Source organism: Rhinolophus sinicus, chromosome 4 (genome assembly GCF_057876585.1).
Source record: "Rhinolophus sinicus isolate RSI-liver-muscle chromosome 4, RSI-T2T, whole genome shotgun sequence".
NCBI lineage: Eukaryota > Metazoa > Chordata > Mammalia > Chiroptera > Rhinolophidae > Rhinolophus > Rhinolophus sinicus.
Window position 1 is genome coordinate 95,827,205 of NC_142504.1, and position 20,869 is coordinate 95,848,073.

Below are 20,869 nucleotides of genomic sequence, written 5' to 3' on the forward strand. Positions count from 1 at the left end.
TCTACTGATAGCAAAAAAAGAACTGTTTCCGGTAGCCTCAGGTTTGCAGTATGAAGTCTTTGGAGACCATATTTGACTCTGCCTTGGCTGACTCCAACTGCCAGTGGCAGTGAACTACAGTGGACATAGATCTCCACGTAGAAAGCAGCCCCCAGACCCAGACCTGCTGCTGACTCTCGTGTTGACACGAGGGTCATTTAGATCCTTTAGATTACAATGCCCTCATCTGTCAAATCAGGTGGATGATGCCCACCCTCTCTACCTCCCCCACTTTCTTATGGAAATCCTGAGACCTTGGGGCTCCAACAAGTCAGTAGACAGAAAGTGCTTTGAGAAGCATAACATGCTGCATGAATGTAGCAGAGAGTCATCATTATCACTGTGCTATTGCCATTATTATTTTGTGGTCAGCTCAGCTTTTCTTAACACAGAGCAGTTAATGAAGTGGCAACTGTATTGGTTTCTCACTAGGAGGGAGAAGGGGCCAAATGAGGCTCTATTTTTATCTCATTTTAGTGTCCAATTTCTTTTCTTTTTTTTTCACAACAGCTATGACTAGTGGGTTTATAAGTATTTTAATTACAGTGGCATTTCATTATACTTAGCCCTAACAAAAATCAGGCTAAGGACAATTTTTTTTAAAATCCTAAAAATGGTGGATTTCCCTAAAGGCTGAATTAACTTTCACAAGCTGCCAGAATATTGCTACCTTTGATCTCACTTCTAAGCTTGGTACCTACAACTTTTAACAAATTATTTTCTGCGTAACCAAAAAAAAAATTTTTTTTAATTGTACCTGCAGGTCTACTCATAGAGAAAAAAAAAAAAATGTCAAAATCTATTAGTCATCAGGCTTTGGCTCATAAATTGTCCACCAGCTGAGATGCATTTTTCCTGGGGCCATGAGGACTTATGGGAATAGGAAATTTAGAAATCGACATAAAGACAGACCAGAAGAACCAGGCAGATAAATAGAAAGAATGTCACTCCTGACCCTGGTACATGGCCAATTTATTGCTTCCTGCAGAATTTCAGATAGGTTTGCTTCAGTATAATCATCAAAAAGACAAGGGAACACCTGTCTCATTAGAAGGAAAAGTGAATGTTGCAAAGTAAAGAGTCTAGTCAAGTTGGAAGAGGTTTAGTAAGCATGTGGCCCAAAATAACCATTTTACAGGTAAGGAAACTAAGGCTCACACAAGTGAAGGGAACATCCATGGTTATACAAATGAACCAATATTAAGGTAACCCCTAAGGAGAGTATATTAGTTTTCTATTGTTGTAACAAATTACCACAGTTTTAGTGCCTTAAAGCAACACATCTATTGTCTTACCTTTCTGTAGGTCAGAGGTCTTACATGGCTCTCATTGGGCTAATATCAAAGTGTTGGTGATGCTGCATTCTTTTCTAGAGACTCTGGGAGAATCCATTTCCTTGCCCTTCCCAGCTTCTAGAAGCTGCCTGCATTCCTTAGCTTATGGTTCTTTCCTCCATCTTCAAAGCCAGCAATACAGCATCTCTCTGATCTTTTGTTCTGTAGTCACATCTTTGACCACCGCCAGGAAAGGTTTTCTGCTTTGAAGTACCAATATGATTAGATGTTGTCTACTTGAATAATCCAGGATAATCTCCCTATCTCGAAGTCAATAACCTTAATCACATCTGCAAAGTCTCTTTAACCATTATTGGTAACAGATTCACCAGTTCTGGGAGATTAGGGAGTGGACATCTTTGGATAGGATGGCATTATTCTGCCTACCACAGGGAAGAGGAATTTACAGAGAAAGAAGATGCTGAGTCAATATAGAGTTGATTGGTTGGGATACCTGTTGCAGGTTAGGGTCTCCAGGAATCTGGCTCTAGACAGACTTGTGTGTTGGAAGTAAGCGTGTTCTCAGGATCAACTCCTGCAGGGGAAGGGAAGGAGGTTGGAATGGGCAGAGGGAAGAGCTGGCCTACTGGATTGTCACAAAGCCTCAGCTGAATGGGACTGGCCCATCAGAGTTGTCATGAGGGGCTGGGCCTTTAAACTTGTTTCCCTCTAATTGTTACGACCACATAAGCAGTCACAGGATGTGGGCTGCCTCAAGGAGGGGTTGTGACCTGAGGCAAGTCAGCTCTCTTCTGACAAGGACAACTCCAGTAGCAGGAGAATGTTTCCTTCACTCATGAAGGAGGATCTAAATACATAAAGCTTCTACTAGAATACTACCTTTCCCTAAGTTTCATGTCCACATTTGAAAAAATAATAACAAAGTTAGCTGTAGTCTGTTTGGAATGATACCTGACTGACAAATTTCACAAAGGGGTCCTAGACTCACAACTTACAAGTTAGAAGGAAAAGAGTCATGTACTTTATCAACAGTGTAAAGGTAGACAAGACAAGGTCTGTAAGGAGAGTCAGACCTTTGATGTTGCATGAACATGGGAGCAAGAGCAGGCAAGGGTCACGTGGAGATAAGAGACTGAGTCAGACATAGCATTGACCCTAGAGGAAAAAACAGGCAGATCATGGGTTCTGGGGACTAAGATGCAATCCCAGGTCAAAAATCCAGGACTCTATGCAAACCACAGCTAAAAACGAACATTGGCAGAGGCTATGGGCAGGGGTGGTAATGCTGCTCTTGGCTTAGAAGGATTCCAGCAACTTCTAGCAGAGACTGGTGGTCAAAACAGTAGAGCCCATCATCCGTTGCGGAGGTAGCTAGAGAACAGATAAGAAATCCTGTTTCAATAGAACTGAGGAAAGGGCAAGAACCTAATTACCAAGGAAAAGGGCAGGCTCTATTAGTTTATGCAGGTGGGCTACAGTCTCGTGTCATCTGGCCCATGACTGTCATTTGGCCCAAACCCAAGTCTGATTTTGGCACAGGAGTAAAAGATGCTCCAGTCACCTGAGTAGTGCGAGGTTATTCCATATGCTCACTCCAAGGGAAGCCCTTTCACAGAACGTCAGGGCTGACCTTAATGTTCATTTTAATGGCATGGTGTCTGTGAGGAGGGTACAAAGGATGATTTGTTCCTAACCTTGAACCCCTGACGCTCTCAGTCTCTCCAGTCAGTGCTGAGCCCAGCCGCTGCACCAGAGCTGCTCTGCTAGTTGTCCAGACAGACATCATGGATTCCCAACCACCTCCATTTCACACATCCAGCTGCAAAGTCTAAAGGAAATGGTGTTTCAGAAAGGGACTTCTTACATCTTCTAGAAGGCTGTGTAGACACTATACTGAGTCAACCGTACTTACAGACAAAAATGGATTTGATTCTCCTACATGCCTTGATTCAAGTGGAGAGAACAAAGCATTTCAACACAGTAAACATCACTGCCTTCCTGAAGGTCCTTTCTCGTATGTAAATATCAGCAGGAATACTAATAATAACACCTTCTGACTCTTATAAGGCTTCACATTTTACCAAGCACTTCCGTCTACATTACTTCTGGTGAATAAGGTAGTACTACTCGAGGGTGGGGGATTATTATGCCTGCTGTACAGATAAATAAATTGAGATTCAAAGAGTCTGAGTGACTTACCTTAAGTCACAAAGTTAGAGTCTGAAATTGGACCCAGGCCTATGAATCCAAGTTGCTTCTAATACATTATCATGAAAAGTCTACCCTAGTAGAAGACCTTTGTGTTTTACACCCCCTGGAAGTTTGGGAGAAAAGAGAATCAAGAAGCCTAGAGAAAGCAGAAAGCTGAGAAAAAAAATAGTCTGACTTGCACATTTTATCTTAGGTCAGTCCTCAGATTATTGCTTTTAAGTCATTTTTTCACTTTGCCTCAGTGTTTTTAACTCACCAGAGCATTCTCACACCCTTATCCCATTTGATCAGCCCAGAAACCCTGTGAGGCAGACAAAGCACGTCTGACAGAGGAGGACACTAGAGAGAGGTTAGATGACTCACCCAGGAACAGACAACCACTTGGTGGTAGCGTTGGAGCTGGAACCCAAATCTTTGGAATAAGAATGGGGAGGGAGAAAAGTACCTGCTGAAAGGGATAGGAAGGAAGCATTAGAAGTTTAATCAAAAATTATATACATTTCACAATAATATGTAAATCAAACCATAATGCTGTACACGTAAACTTATAGAGTGACATGTGGCTATTATAGCTCAATAAAACTGGGCAAAAATAAATTACCACAGATATCAAAACAGTGTGATAGAGGTATAAGAATACAGAGACCAATGGAATAAACTAGAAAGTCCGGGGAAAAACCCGTGCATTTTTTGGAAATTTGGTACATGACAGGGGTAATTAAAAATAAAGAGGCAAAGCACAGACTATTGGATATGTAGTGCCATAACAATTGACTCTCCATATTGGAAGATTAACGTTAGAGCTCTGTCTTATACACAAAGCAACACAAAATATTGCAAATAAACTCCAGATGGATTTAAGGCTAAAAGCTAAAAAAAATAAAATAAAATAAACTTTTAAAATATTAGAAGAAAATTCAGGAAGATATTTTTATATCTAATCAGGAAAGAAGTCCTTAAGATTCAAAAAAAGCACCAAAGAAAAAGATGAATTAGATTACATTAAAATTGAAGACATCTATATGACCAACAATACAATGAACAAAGCAAAAAGAGCAGTGAGAGATTTGCAGGAGGATTTGACCAACAAAGGATTAATATCTAAAATATGTGGGGAGGGAAGAACTACAAAAGCCAACAGCCCAATGACAAAACAGGCAAAACATAAAAATAGACAGTTCACAGAAATGTAAATCAAAATAGTCTATAATAATACGAAAGTTGTCCTACCTCATTAATAATCAAGGAAATGCCAATTAAAGCAAAAAGATACCATTTCACACCCAACGAATTGTCAAAAACAAAATGGTTCGATAATGCCAAGTTTTTTGTGTGAAAGGGACATTGCCATTCTGGAAGGAGAACAAATTGTTTTAGCCCCTTTAGAGAGCAATTGGGAAATATCTTATACATGTGAAGAAATGTTTCACAACTAGTTTTACATCTAGATGTATGCCCTAGAAAAACTCACTCCTATGTATAATATGACACGTAAAAGGATGTCTATTATTGCATTCTTTGCAATATTGAAATTTTGGAAACAATCTAAATGCTTATCAACAGGGCAATGGAAAAGCAATGTACAATTCAGAGCAGTGAGCCTCGGTGAGCCAGATGCATGTATCGAGAAGGATGATTTTGGAAAATCCAAGCTGAGTGAAAAGAATCAAATCATATTAACATACCATTTACATGCACATTTAAAACATACAAAACAACATTGTCTGTCACTTTTGGATTCAAACATATGTGTGGTAAAATCATAAAAACACAGATCCTGCAAGCACAGGAGAATGAATTCTCAGAGGAAGAAGTAGAATGGGATCGACGACAGCTCAAACGGGGTTGAACTGAACCTAAAATGTTTTATTTCTTTAATTAAAAAACTAACACAAATTTAGCAAGATGTTAACATTATAACATTTTGTGCTGTGGATATTGGGTGCTTGATATAATAAACAATTCAGGAAAGAAAAAGTTATTCACCAGCAACCTCTATCCTCAGTGGAAACGAGAAGGCAGTGGGGAGCATGAGTCTGCAGGACACAGAGCTAATGGCTTTGAAAATTATTTTGGCTTTGGATTCCAGCTCATGCACACCCACCGAGACAGTTCCACACATGGGACCAGAGGGATCATGAAAGAAGCACTGCCAAGCAAGATAGTCAAGGCACACAGGGGGTCCCGGCCAGCCCCAGCTCTGCCAGAGCATCAAAAACAGCATTCTGTGGCTAGGAATAAGGCCCACGAATAACAAAAATATAAATACAATAGGAGGGTACTTCTCCCAACTTAAAAGAATTCAGAGTAAGCCAGTCCGGAGCTAATATGGTGGCTAAACGATGTCTCTAGGATTCAGGATCTTTCCATCTTTCTGCTCTACTGTCCCTAGTATGTGAGTTCCATCAACAAGATCACTTCATTATCTGAGATGGTCACTGCAGCTCCAAGCCATCCAGGTGGCCAGCAGGAAGAATTAGGGGTGGAAGGGCAGAACGGTTCCTATCAGCTCTCTATACTCCTCTGATATTATTTTTTTTCCTGGAAGTCCTTAACTCACATGGACATTTTATTGGCTGTTCCTAACCCCAAGGGAGGCTAGGAAATGTTTTCTTTAATTCATTCGGCCCAGCGAAAAAGTTGGGAGTCCTACTGCTAAGGAAGAAGGGGGAATGGCTCACTCGTGAACAGCTAGCAGTGGTTGCCACAGCCAGTAGTAATTCATCATGTACTTATGAAGATATTGCCTTCCTAGCCACTCAAGAAGGAGTCTAGACTAGATGATGGTTTCCTTATTGGAGCCAATCATCTTTGCTGTTCATCACTTCACACTTTGGTCAAACTTCTACTTGAGACAGTTATACTTGAAGCCCCTGTCTGCCCATTTGCCTCCCACCACCCCAGGGATAGGTCTGAATTGAGCTGTTAACCTTTTTCTCCCTCCATAGTTCCGGTTCTTCATTTATGCTTTACCCTCCCTACTCGTGAGGCATTGCTATTTATCTTCCACGTTCACCAACGGCTAGAAACACCCAAATTTACCTTTCTAACTTACCTCTTCCAAGGACCCCTTCCTGGTTTGTGGCTTCCTTCTCTGAGACCATCGTATTGTCTATTGTCAATAGCATATCTTTCACTCAGAGAATCAGATACTTTTATTGAGGAGAGGCCTTAGATTATCGGGCCCAATGATTCGCAACTTTTTTTTTCAGAGCCCCTTTTTCAAGTAAACATTTATGTGAAACCCCATGATAATATATAAAATGAATAAAATGGTGGGACGGGTAGAGGAACCTCAAGCCTTTTCAGAAAGGACATAATCTGAAAAGAGGATATCTTGAATCAAGACATTGTTACTCAAGGACAGAATTGAATTGTCCCTGGTCATACAGCTCATAACAACAACAGTAATAATAACCACAGCAGCTAACACTTACCTTCCATGCTAAGCACCAGTCTGAGGGCTTTACACAAATTAATTCAACCTGCAATAACTCAAAGTCATTCAGGTAGTCAAGGGCAGAGCCAGGATTTGAGCTAGGTGCCCTCACTGCAGAGGCTGTACTTGGAACCATTATGTTATAAGCAGTAAACCACAGAGTCTGAATAAGAATTCTAGCCTTCTAACTCCTAGGCCAAATTCTCTTTGAATTGCTTTATACTAGTTTATTAGTTATAGATTCTGGGTGTATCTTCTTACCTTTGCTTTTCTCTGTACCTCATACCTATTTTCCCCCTGCATACATTAGGCATTTGACGAGGACTTTTGACAAAATATCTAGGCTCAGTGAATAGAGTACAGGTAGTCTTCACAGGAGAAGTTGATGGGATTTTTGACTTAGCCCAGTAAGGCCATTGCCTAAGAACTAAATGGAAACATCAAGACACATCCTTGGTCACCTGAATAGAAAGCCATGTTTCCACCAAATTATGTCTCCAGAGAGAAAAAGAGAGAAACTCAGGCAAATGTTCTGTGCATCTTTTGAGTCAAGCTCTGGCAAGGCAGAAAGTGGGTATATTTTGTCATTGTCCTGTACTTCTTTCTGTAGAGTGGTGGTATTGGATGTCCATCCAGGGACTAGAAAGGACAGAGCTGGGCCCGGCCATATCCACTCTTCCATCTGGGAAGTTGAACTCTGCGGGAGAAATCACTCGCTCCCCAAATCAGTGCCGCTGTACATTCATGCTCCCACCCTCATGGCTGGCTGTGTTTCCTCAGGTTCATAGGCACTCATCATCAACCCTGCCAGAAAGTGAACGGACTGCTCCTTGCTCTTCTTTCAGATACCAGCATCATCTACCCATTTGACCAGGCCAAAATTTGGGGGTCATCTCTGACTCCTCTTTCTCTCTCCCTACCATCATTGATACAGTCACTAAGTCCTATTGTTGCTCTTCCCTTCATATTTCTCCAATCTGTCCACTGCCCTCATTCCATCTTGGCTTTAATTTGTTTCCAAGCTAACACTCTCCAATCCCTACTTGGCATAACAAAGCCAGAGCTTTCAAAAACCAGAATTGGGTCATGTCACACACATATCCTTTTTTAATGGTTCTCTATAAACTTTGGGATAAAGTCAAAACTCCTAAAGTAAAAAGCCAGGTCCTTCAATATCTGGCCACTGCTTTTCTCCCAACTGTACCTTTTATACCTTGGATTGCATATTCCAGGCACCCTCAAATCCTGGATATCACAAAATGCATCATGAGCTCCCTAAGTTGTGAGCCTTTGCATGTGCTGCTTCCTCTGTCTGATGCCCTCCCTGTCCCCACCTCTCCATCACTATTTGTCAAATACATGAGGGAGTTTGGGTGTAGGGAGATCCAGAAAAAATGAAGGACAGTCAAAGGAAAGAGGGATAAAAATGATAAAAAGAGAAGCCAGGAACGTGGAAAGAGGAAGAAAGTTTGACCAAAGTAGGAAAAAATTTTTTTTTTCCAAAGGCAGAGGTCTAAGAGCGTTGTTTCTAAGACCTCAGTTTCTATTTTAAACAAAACTGGAGGGTATGAACTTCACTTAACTGACCCCCAGTATAGAACTATAGAACTCAAAATGCCACCTAGTCACCTGGTGACTTACAGAACAGAGCAAGGACTTGAAGCCTTGAGGACAGGTCAGAGGAGCAGTAATTAAAGTCAAGGCTGAGTCTGGGCTCCACCTTGGGATTCCATAGATGTGCCTTTCTGCTGGGACAGAGACTACCTTGCTGTCTTACTGAAGTGAGTCACATTTCCACTTCCCTGGTCCTCTCCACAAGACCTAGGGAAAGACACACTCATTAATAAGTTGTCTCCGGCTCTTGAGGGATTTTGATCACTTATGCATGATGACTCATAAGAGATGCCAATCAAATTCAGGACTGAACTGATAGAATAACTAATATCTTTCATGTAGCAGCCGAGAGCCCAGAGAAAAGAAAGGAAAGGACATGCAACGCCTACAATGTGAGACCAAGCGTCATTCTCCCAGAACCCGAGGAAGCTCTAGCTCACAAGTATGATCATGATCAGATCTTGAAGGCCACCCAAAGGCATTTCGGCAACTGATACGAGCAAAGGCTGGGTGAAGCCCTGTGTGGCAACACCAGTTTCTGGAGGGCCAGTGCTTCATGCCCATTACTGTAATGATCCATTTCCAAACCAGACAGTTGAAGTAGGAAAGGTGAATGATCAGAGACCATTCCCATCCTCAAGGCCAACCTGACCCCTAATAGTAGCAGTAGATGCGAACAAACCCAGTTCTTCACACATATACTTTATTCGGTACTCACAACCCTCTTTGAGAGGAGAAGTATTACCCTTATTATTCAAAAAAGGTTGGAAATTCAAAAAAGTTAAGTTACATTCCCAAGGTCATCAATATGGGGGCAGAGCCTGAACATAAACCCACCATGAATATCAGCAAAGCCCATATCCTCTCCTACACTTCTCTTCCTTTCAAAAATCAAAGTTTTCAGCATCGTAATGGCTTCAGGGGCTAGCTCACCTTAGAGGTGGTAGAAGTGAGGCATATGGTGGATGATGATAGCGGCAGAAGGCGAACCTGAATTTCTTGGCTCCCAGTTCGCCTCTTTCTTCACTATAATTCACTGCTTCCTGGACTTTAGCAAGTAGCGACCTAATTGCCACATTCATTCAACAATTTATTTAACAAATATGTAGTGAGCCCTTACCAAGGGCCAGGCACTGTGTGAAGCCAGTGGGATACCCCAGGTTAAAAACAGACACATCTCTATTCCCATGGAGGTCACATTCAACTGAAAAGACAAACATGTACAAAATAATTCATCGGGGTGGGGGTGGGGGGGTGATAAAACAGGGTGAAGGTGGCAGAGAGCAGTGGTCCAGAGAAGAGGATATTATTTTTTAAAGGATGGTCAGGGAAGTCTTCTCTGTTGACACTTTGAGCTTCCCCGGCAAAATCCTTTCCAACCTAACCTACATCTTACTCGTGCCCAAAGCATGGCATTGAGCTGACAATGAGCAGGTGAGACACACAGAAGAGTAGACAAGGGGTCCCCAGGAAAGAAGGGGAGTTTAAAAGTAAGCCCCAGCACTGCCACAGCCCTGCCATGGGGCAGTCCTCACAAGTAGGGAGGACAGCCACCATCTAGCTTGGGAAGCAGAATCCCAGAGCAAATGGCCCAATGACTCAACAACGTATGGAATATATTATATCCTGACAATCTGATAATAGCCAGCCTTCAAACACCTTCTGAACACCCTCCTCTTATTAGAAAGGGAAGTTGGAGGTAAATATAATACCTGGAGAATTTTAGTGGGGGGAAACAGGCCTTTAGGTATGCTTCAGCGTCTCATTGAAAATGCTTCCCTCAGAGACTCGGGAGGTTATATCTCCAGGAAAGGCACTAAAAGTAAAATAAGAAGACTCTGATTGCACCTGAGGAACAATATGCTAGTCTGTGCCTGTCCAAGGCCCAGAGAAAAAGCTTTAAACAGAAATTGCCAAGTACAATCTATTTTATAACTATAGAGTGATATATCTATACACTGTGTAGTGCAAGTTTTCTAAAAAGGTTCAGCAATCAAATGAATCAACAACAAAGAAAACCAAATACATTACCCCAATATATTTCTGTATTTTACTACTGAAATCACCCCCAGGAGAAATCTGTGAAGCTGGGGACTCGAGGGAGGCCACAGAGAACGGCTGGCTGTAGAAGCCGCGGGACAGGTTTAGTGCTAGATGCTAGGAAATGGAGAGAATTAGAACAAGTTAGGAAGGGCAGTGAGAAGCTGCCAGATGCCGAGAGCCAAGAGGCCTTGTGCCTGGAGGTGACAGGAACAGCCCGACTGGGTGGCATAGTTTGCTGCTTGTTGTAAGTGCCGTAAGTCATGCTGTAGATGAACTTGGCAGGAAATGTGCGAGAAGCTAACACGGTCTGTGTATCCTCATCTCTCCCACCCATCACCACTCCTGCTTCAGGAGAGTCTCAAATGTATTTTAAAGTTAACCCTCCATGTCAGCTGAGTATTCCTCCCGGACTATCTCCTAATTAGGCCCTTCGTTCTCATCTGGTCTCTCCCCTTCAATTAGAGTCTTCCTCAACAAACACATCATCTTCCATTTTTAAGGGGAATGAAAAAAGGGAGAGAGAACTTTCCTTGGTCCTGCTTTCCCCCTAAACTTGTATTCCGTCTCTCCACTTTCCTGAATTGCCACACGTTAAAGAAGTACTTCCATACTCATGGTCTTCCCTTCCTCATCTCTATTTTCTTTAATACCTCCCAGTCTTTTTTCTCATCCCATAAATCCACAAAAACTTTTCTAACTGTCAGAAACACCAACTTATCCAGCCCTTTAGTTTTGGCAGCATTTGTCTCTGTGTAACTGTTGCCTAGACCCAACGTCTTAAAACGTTCTCCTCCTTTGGCCTACATGACCCTGTTCCCTGGTCTCCCCCAAAGCCTTTTCACCTCCTTCCAAGTCCCAAGACCCCCATCACCACCTTAGTCTCTCATTGGGGAGAAGAGACCAGAATCATCTAACCTACTGGATGTTTTGAGGTCACATACTCTTTAGAAAATCTGATAGAAGTTTTAAAGTCTCTCCCCAAAATATGGTTTATATATACATATGCCTGCATGTACCTATATAAACATTATTTCAGGGGAGGCTCACAGATTCCCTAAATTAAGAGCCTCTGTCCCAGAGAATAGCCTTTTGTACAAAATGTAATTATGATATCACGTGGCTTTTCCCTGCTGCTTTTAAACCACAGGTTTCTCGTAAGTTCTTAGCTATAATAGAGCAAAGCCCTTTATCAGAAGGCAGGAGTCCAGAGTTCTCATCCCAGTTTCCACACCTTTAAGACTTGAACAAGTCACCTCTCTAACCCAAAGTTAGTTCCTCTGTAAAAATGGGCATTATAATTTCTTCTCTGCCACATAGTGTTGTTGTACAGATCCAAGGAGATCAGAAATTTGGAAATGTTTTGTAAATTTCAAAGCACTACAAAAATGACTACCATTAAAATCATTGGTTAATCTCCTTAGAGGTGGATTTGAATCCTATTTTGGGCACCGTGTACTTGACTAGGGTTTGTTTCCCAGTTTGTAAACTGGAGTTGATAATGGCTATTCTAGCTACCTCATAGAGCTCGTGTATCAAAGCAAATGACAAATGTGGAGCGATTTTGCAACTCAGCAAGACTGAGCTGCCTGCCATCTCTCGTCCTCTCCTTTGTCTCTCTCCATGTGCATTAATCGAGCTCCGTGAGCCCAACAGAGTGAAGTCGCCCTCAAGAGTCCCACCGTGCCCAATGATGGAGAATTCTTACGAAATGGCTCTAGAATCAAATTATACTCCAGTGAATTAATCATGGCTAATGTAATTATAAGAAGCAGCAAATAAATTGACAATCATTGGCTCCATATTATTTTTAAAAGGGGGCATGGAGAGAAAGAATAGAGTATGTGAGAAAGATTATCCTTTGTAGCAATAATCATGCCTCCTGGCCACTTGGCCTATACTTGAACCCATCCCAAAGAACGCTAGAGTCTCTTTGGTATACTGAGTTGCCATGAAATACTTTCGGACCTGAAATCCTGCCTTACCCTGATGCATGAGTGTTCGTAGCCTCTAGTACGTGTGCATAGGTTTCCAGTTCCCCTTGAAGGACCTTGGCTACTGGAACCATTGTGCCTTCCTTGTTCCCAGGCCTTTCTTCTGTGCTCCACTGTGCCCTGCTCACATCCAGAGAGGCAGGGGTCAGGGATAGATGCAGACAAACTATCAAGCTTAATGTGGATCCATCTCTTCCTTTTCACCAGGTTCTATCTGCTTTCAGAAAGAGATGGGATTCCCATGGTGCTGTGGGAAGGGAGAGGTTAGCTATTATCTGGTGAGGACAAGCCAGGTTGCTGTCAGAATCAGATAACACAGCAAGAAGCATTTCTCAACAGTCTAGACCTAAAAGGGATAGAACTGGCCCTTCATTGCAGAAGTGAGAAGGGATGAGTATCTTGGGCTCCATGTGCAGAAGAATAAGGAAATGAAACGGAGGATAACATTTATTGAGCCAAGGCCATTATCGACGTTACTTCATTCAATTTACTCAACATTACCCTCTGGCACAGATTTAGTGTCCCATTGTTATCAACAAGGAACCTTGAGGTCAGAAAGGCTAAAACTTGCTCAAGATCGCACAGAGTAAAGAACAGAGGGACCCCACATGCTAGGCTATTTTCGTTGTAGAAAACTGGCTCACCAAAGGCAACAGAGGTCATTCCAAAGACTGGACACACCCAGAAAAAGACAAAGAGTGACTCTCCAGTTGTGTCCTGTCCACAGACATCCCTCTTGAGAAAGGACCTTTGATTATGGTGTGATAGACATATACTATAGGTGAGTAAAGAGACTGCAGCCTGATACTTGGGTCTGCCATTCACCAGTTTTATAAATGTAACTCAGTCCCTTAAACTTATCTATAAAATAAACATAATATTATCTCTCTGAGAAATGTGTAAGTTGTGTAGTTCTAATGCAATGATATTTGTGAACATGCTTTGTCTTCTGCTGTGTCCTCACCAGGTAGAAAAGGTGGCATTGCCTTCATTCACAGGACTGCTAGGAAAGACTACATGCTTGGCATAGACATAAAAAGGGCTGTAGAGGTCCCAGGACACTGGATAAGGATGAAGCAGGAGCCCAGAATGCTGCTGAGGTCTGATAATTAGTTACAAGGTCAGAGCAGAACTGGCAGTGACAAGGGTCCTCACATGGGCTGCTTAACACCTTCCTAGGATCAGAGGGTTCCTAGAGTCTTGGCCAATGCTAAGTCTATCTATGGTGGGTCAAGTGGTTTCTGCCCTGGGGAGAGGAGAGTCACAGGGAAGCAAGCTGGCAGGTCATTGCAGCAGGCTAGAGCAAGAATATCAGGAGGGATGATCTCCTACTCTGCTCTCCCCTTAGCCCTGGATATGATGTCTTGGTTTTATGGCTCTAGAGAAAAGTATAGGCTATAAAATGCTAGAGGGAATGGATTCTATCTTATAGGTTATTGGATTTCCCATAGAACCTAGACAAGCATGGAGCTCAGATAAGTGGTCCATAAAGATAGGATGCTGTGCCATCCTTCTGTGAGTTCCCACAGCTAACTTTTCCCATAATGAACTTTTGAGTCAGGCAGAGGACCCTGGAAAGCTTATTAAACAGGCAGATTCCCAAGTTTCAATCCTTGAGATTCATATTCATGAGGCAAAGGTGGGGCAGGAAGATGCCTATAACAAACTCCCCAGGTGTTCCAGTGCAGATGAGCCTGGGGAGAAAACCTTTGAGAAACCCTCTGATAGTCTGTTGTTTCACATACCATATTGTACTGAAATGATCCGTTTATGGGTCTAACTTCCCCCACCAGATCATGAGCTTCTCTAGGACAGGGCCTATGCCTTCTTATCCTTCTGCCCCAGAGTCTAGCAGATCACCTGGCACACAGGAGGTGTTCGGTTGGGCTCACCAGATCTGGAAGCTGACCCATAACATATATCCCATTCCCATAGGAATAGTTTCATGTCTGGGGTGTGTGTTGTTGACAAGAGTCACTGAATCCCCATATCTCATAAATATGAGCAATAATACTGAATCATGGAAGGGATGCTAGAGTGATGGAGCTGAAAAGTACCCAAATGCATTCTGCAACATCCATAAGGCAAGGACACAGCTCTGGATCTCGGCAGTCCCTCAGATATGTAAGGCTATGCTCAGAAACATTTGCTTAAAGATGATCTCACCAATGTCATAACAGTGTACTTCACACTCATTTTGTAGATGAGGCCTAAGACTCTCGAGGTTGCCCCAGGAATCAGAGTGAGACCCAGAACTCAGGCCCAGGTCTCTGGGTTTCCAATGCAGTACTTCCTTAAACCCACAAGATTCTGAGAAGGACCTGGGTTTTGGTTTTTTAACGAATGATCAATAAAACCTTTTCCTTTTTTAATGCCTTCATGCTTGCTACAGGGACATTTACCACAAGGAGCCGAAGGCATGGTTTTAAAGTTCCTTGGATGGCTTTTACCCGGGAGCTAGGCCATGGAAAGCCTTCCCCAAAGCTCCTCAAAATTCTAAGAAGAAACAAAATTAGAGCCAATTAAATGTGTAATCACTGCTGATTGTGGCAAGCGTGCTTCTTTTAGGTCATAATTATGACGCAGGGGTGTGGTAGTGTTTGGGACATACGATAGTGTTGTATATGTTTTTAGGATATTGGGACCTTTGTCTTGGCCTGGGATTATTACTTATGCCTATAACCTATAAGTTTTATAGGATTGGAGGATGGGCTGCAGTGGATTTCAGGAAACAAGCTCTATGAGGGGTGTCTCCATATTACACACATTAACCAATATGAGATTACCTTGTGCTCTGTACTCACTAAGGGACTTCCTTCTACAGGGCCACATTTCTTCCCAGACAAATGCTTAGCAAATCACATTCATGTAACTAACTCAATGTCTGGTTCTTGTGTATCCTCCATCCCTTTTCCGTTCCTTGTATTTTTGGGTTGTTTGTCCCTGTAACCCTCCTGTTTTAATGTTCTTCTGACTCCCTAGGTATTCCTGCTACTATGTTAAGTTCCCTGTGAGATGCATTCCCCTTAGTTCTCAATTTCATCTCCACTTTTTCTGTTACACAAAGTCCCATACACTTTTTTTTTGGCAACTCGAGTTAAAATGCTAAATTACAGCACTGGGCAGGCAGAACCCATTGGTAGTAGATCCAATGAGAGAGGTTGTGCCCCTTTCTTCCTGGCCCACTTGTGCTAATGATTTGAAAATAAATTTCTCTGATAGCTCACCTGATAATCTGATGCAGTGTAATCAGCCTCATGTATTCAGAATAATCCATGGATTTCCCCATCAAAAACCCTTCTCTCATGATGCTCCACATACCACTGGGAAATGGGTAACACAGGAGAGGACCGTGTCCATTTTGCAGGGTTCTGAAGTGAAGGATCGAGGATCAAGCACTTACCCAAAGTTGGTAATACAGTTCTGTGAGAACCACAGCTTCCTGCATCCTGGTCTAATGATGGTTAGTGTTTATTTCTCTCCGATCACGCTCTTGCTGTAACTAAAATGTACTCACAGGTTGGCTGATGTGTCCTCAGTAGGATGGAAGGGAAGGAGGAGGAAATCTTTGTTTTTATGTCCTGGAATGTTCCAATGGTTCCAGCTGTGGCTACAGTTCATGACTGCGGGGATTTTTTTGCTTGTTTATTTTCTTTTGAAAGATTCTATCTTGATTCCAGCAAACTTTCCAGCAAACAGTACTTTGAGGCAGCTGGGAAAGGGAGGTCTGTTCCTGCCCTGTCATATGTCTTTAAAATAACACAACGGGAGAGGCAAGCCCTCAGGGTCCTCTTGAGGTATCAAGAATAGCGTAATGAATTGGCTAATCGTAAACCATCCACTCCTGAGTTCTAAGCGATATGGTAATGAATTACCAACGAGCCGCTCACCAGACTGCAGCCATATGGTGAGGGATGCACACCATGGCACATTGTAGCCATACTGTGGGTTGGTCTGCGTAATTGTTTCCATCCAGGACCTTCCCATCTCTATGGCTGCTAATTAACGTCCTGTTTAAGCTGCTGTTTTCAAAACTAATCATTTGTTTGTTTTATGTGAATAGGCCTTTCTCTTATCTGGCTAGTACGAGTGACCATTAAGAAATGAAAATGTGTTTGCATTCACATAAAAATATTTGAGTTTCACATCTTGCCCTACCCAGTGTGTACCCAGGCTTAGCAGCACTGGCCTATAGTATCAACTAGATGCAGGAGATTATTCAACCCAACAAATGATCACCTTTCCCTACAGAAGGTGCAAATGAGGATTCAGTGCGTTCATTTCTCTATTGTTCTTCCGTCTGTGGACATTACCCTAGTTGGACCTTGAGCTATAAAATGTGGCTTTTCTAAGAATAGTGATGATAATAAAAATAATTAGAAGGAGACTTCATGTTTTAGAGTAAGGTACCCTTTCAAACATATACTCCCTGTTGGCTCAAGGAAATGGTGACATTTTGGAAAAAAAGAATGTTTGTTTCCTTCCTGTTCTCTGCTGTTTCCTTGCCTCTTTCATTGGTTTCCTTAGTTGTTACCCAGTTGAGGCTAGAAAGTGTTTGGAGAAAAACAAAACAAAACAGAGCTACTCTGGGAAGACAGGGGAATGAGAACCACTGCCAGTCAACAGGAAAGGCAATTAGAAAGGAATAATTTTATTAAGGATTTAGGAGAGCAGTGGGCTGGGGGAAGCTACCACCCATGTGTTCCTTGCCTACTTCAGGGTGTGTCCAGTGTCGTAAGACCCCCCACCATCATCACTAAGGCACAGGAGGGAGATTGACCATTTTGTTCCCCCATATGCATCCTTCTGGCAGCCTTTTCCCCACTAAGATTTCCTGTTACTCCTGTAAACTGATAGCCTTTTATAACAACATTGAAGAATCCCAGGAAATGGAGGCAAAGAGAAAAGAAAAATGGAGGCGAGGATGCGTACAGGGTGATACTCCCTGAGACTGCTCCTGGGTCCCTCGCTTCTTACAGGACACAGTGGGAATAATCACTCTGTCTCACAACTCCCTGATTTTTCCCTGCATCCACATACAGCACCCCAGAAACAGCCAACGTGTTAATTGCAAGGTCAGGGCAGTGTCTTACGTGGCATCTGGGACGTGGTATAATGCAAACAGATTTCCATATGTGGTCCCTTCCAGTAGTCCTCGGCCCCCAGCACCCACACCATGTGAGAACGCGGCTTCTTGGGAGATGCTGACATTTTAATTGGAAGCATCTGTTGCCTTTTCTGTTATTTTTGGCCAGGTTTGGTTTATTTGTATGAGCCGATGTTTATGTACAGATCCACCTACGTGTTTCACAGGAGGCGGGATGCAAAGCCTAGCTTTGCCTCTTCTCTCATTTTCTTCTCAAGGAGCCAACTGGCCTGTGTGACAGGGCCACTTGCCTTCACCACAGTCAGTTCTCTGCTGGGTTTCTCTCAGCCGAATTGGGGGTGGGGAGGGCCAAACAGAGAACAGAAAAATCACCTTCTTGGGAAAATAGAGGGAGACACACCCACCTCCTCCAACTCCCAACAAAGGAAGGTCTGTCAGCCTTCCAGCAGGGCCTCAGACTGTGGCAGAACCTCTCCCACCCCTGGGCCCTGCTGTGTTCTCCTCCCAGCTCTGACTCATATACTAGCTGAGGCCACCGGCTTCAAGTCTCCCACAAGCCTTGTTCCCATCAGCCTCCGCTACCCTGCCCTTCACTTTCTGCTCACTCAGAAAGCCCGCCCTTCTTCTCTCCATCAAAACCCCAATGGCCTCCACAGAGCCTTCCTACGGCTAGCAAACTGGCCTATTCATACACCCAGCAGTGCTACTCTCAGTCAGGAATCAGTGTGTACTATGGTTTTGCTTTATTCCAAGCTGTAGTGGGTTAAATAGTGGCATGAAAATCAAGGTTTAAAAGAAGAGGAAAAGATATTTACAGGAAAGGCAAGAGAAGATTGTGACTGCATTTCAGGTCATCGAGGGGACAGAAAAGGAAAAAAAAAAAAAATTAGAATGGAAAAGTTAAGACTACGAAGGCCAGGTCCCCTTGTATTGTCAATCTGTTTCTCTGTGGGTCCTCACCCCGCCTCCTTAGATTGTTCACAAAGGAGTTGTCAAGGCCCAAAACCTTTGAGAAGTTCTGTTGAGATAAATTCTCTTTGTAGAGCTGTCTGACTTGGGAACCCGTGCAGTTGCTTCTCCTGGAATACAGAGAATTGTGGGTCATGGGCTGGGCTCTGCTGTACAGAGAAATGAATGATGCTTCTTTAATAGCAGAACTGGAGGAGGCCTTACAGAGGACCAGACCTGTCCTTCACTTAACAGAGACGTAACCGAAAGCCTGAGAGGCGAGGTTGTCCAAAATCCCACAGCTGGTTCAGGGTAGAGCTGAGCCCAGAGCATTTCTCCCTCACTTCCTGGTTATACTTCCTAAGTTCCCACCTTACTCCTGTCTTTGATGGGTGACTTTGGTGAGACTTAACCGTTCTGAGCTGCAGGGTTCTTTTCTGTAAAATTGGGGTGCATGGAAGATAACATTTTTGAAGGCTTCTTATAGAATATCAAGTGTTGATTACAATTACTCTCACCTTTAAAGCTGACACATTCTGCAGTTTACGGTAGTTGTTAAAATTCCCATGTTAGAGGGAAGAGATAGAAGTCTCTGTGAGATTAAGTAAATTCCTTAAGATCATGAAGAGCATAGCGTTGGAATTTGAATCCTGATCCCAATGGTTTATCCAGTGCCCCACAGCTGTCCTTAGAGGAAAATGAGTGGAACTCATGACCAAGCTCACCCACAATCCCAGGCCCCTTCATGCTGCTCCTGCCAGTGGAGGCAGGGAGCTGCCCCCTCCCCCAAGACCTGGGCACCAATGGAGTGCAGAAGCAGGTTGCCATGCCCACAAGAGAGCAGCCTAGCCCCCTCTTTCATAGAATCTCACAACAGCCTGCCGGTCAAGGTCCTGGCTCCAAGAGGGAGCCAGATCAGGGCTCCAACCAGCTGCAGAATGAAGGAGCATTTAGCCACACTCCCCACACTCAGATGTCTGCCCCTCTAAGAAAGAGGCATCAAGATGCCTAAAGCCCCTCTCAAAACAGCCAAAGGACGCCCCAAAGTCGAAAGAGAAACTTATTTACAGAGCTGACAGCTCGCTAGCTTGTTCTCATCCTTCTTGCGCAGCAAGGCAGCCTTTCCACTGGCATTTGCAAAGGCCGTTCCCCCCATTTTGGATTCAGGACACTTCCCCACCAGCCCATGCTCAGAGCTAACTGCCCTTTCAGACATTTCTTTGGACACACGCTCACTCACACACATGTACACAAAGTCTGTTATTTTTAATAAGACTTTTTTCCCCTGTTCTCTCCTGGAAATGCAGTAGAGTCCTCTGCAGGGCAGAGGCCAAGAAGACAGCCACCCACACTGTATGATTTTACAGACAGTAGCATGGCCCCTATTCCTACTTCATGTATTAACTTCCCTTCAATCATTTACTGGGTCATTCGCTCATTTTCTGGCCTTCACGGGGAGCATTAGCTGGGCCATTTTGGCACTTGACACATCGTTGGCACTTGTTTATATCCAGAGTAGCACTTTATAATGTATAGCCTTATGTTCTTGGTTAACTGTTTATTGTGTGAGGAACTTTTCTCAATTAGGATGTAGCTTCTATGGGACAGAAACTGTATTTGGGGCAGTGGATCTCTGAAACTCTGGGATTTATATAGCAATTTAAAAACTCTTTTCAGACTGTCATCTATCACTCACAAGCAGTGGATCCTTTCACGGTAACTTTTCCCTGGAAGACCTTTGTGCACCAAGTCAATTCTTATCCCTCTTTTAAGGTCCACTTCAAATATTTTCTTTACAATATCCTGGTGCCATGCCCTATTCCAAGGAGAATCAGTAACCCCCTTCCTGGGTTCGCTCCCACGGCCCATTATACACATCTTTATTATTGCCCGATCACAGTGGTTCATGTTTCTCTGTTAAATATCTGTACGTCTCTCTATCCAAAACGTGAGCACCAGAAAAGGTAGGTAAGTGCCAAAACTAGGAGGAGCTTCCAGGACAATCTGGCATCTCAGTTATATGTCCTTGAGGAGAAGGAAGTTGGAAGTAGGTAGGAAAGGAAGGGAAGACTAATCCAAGTGTCCCAACTTCTTCCCGTAAAAATTCTTCCATTTGTGTCAATTCCTGCCCCCAGGAAGGGATCTCTTATAAAAGAATACTGCCTTGGAAGAAGACTATAGA

At 43.2% G+C, this 20,869-nt stretch overlaps 1 protein-coding gene and 1 long non-coding RNA gene across 5 annotated transcripts in view; one reads left to right on the forward strand and one right to left on the reverse strand.

Annotated features, from left to right (window-relative positions):
• Window positions 1-16,245, reverse strand: part of LOC109451449 (uncharacterized) — a 34,832-nt gene extending 18,587 nt beyond the window's left edge. The window contains exons 1-2 of the long non-coding RNA XR_012498756.2: window positions 16,036-16,245; window positions 3,909-3,993 (exon numbers count right to left, since the gene is read on the reverse strand). This is a non-coding gene — a long non-coding RNA (uncharacterized LOC109451449). The remainder of the gene's footprint in view (window positions 1-3,908; window positions 3,994-16,035) is intronic.
• The window catches only part of SLC14A2 (solute carrier family 14 member 2), a 422,069-nt gene that overhangs the window by 244,427 nt on the left and 156,773 nt on the right, over window positions 1-20,869 (forward strand). The gene's annotated exons all lie outside the window — the stretch shown is intronic.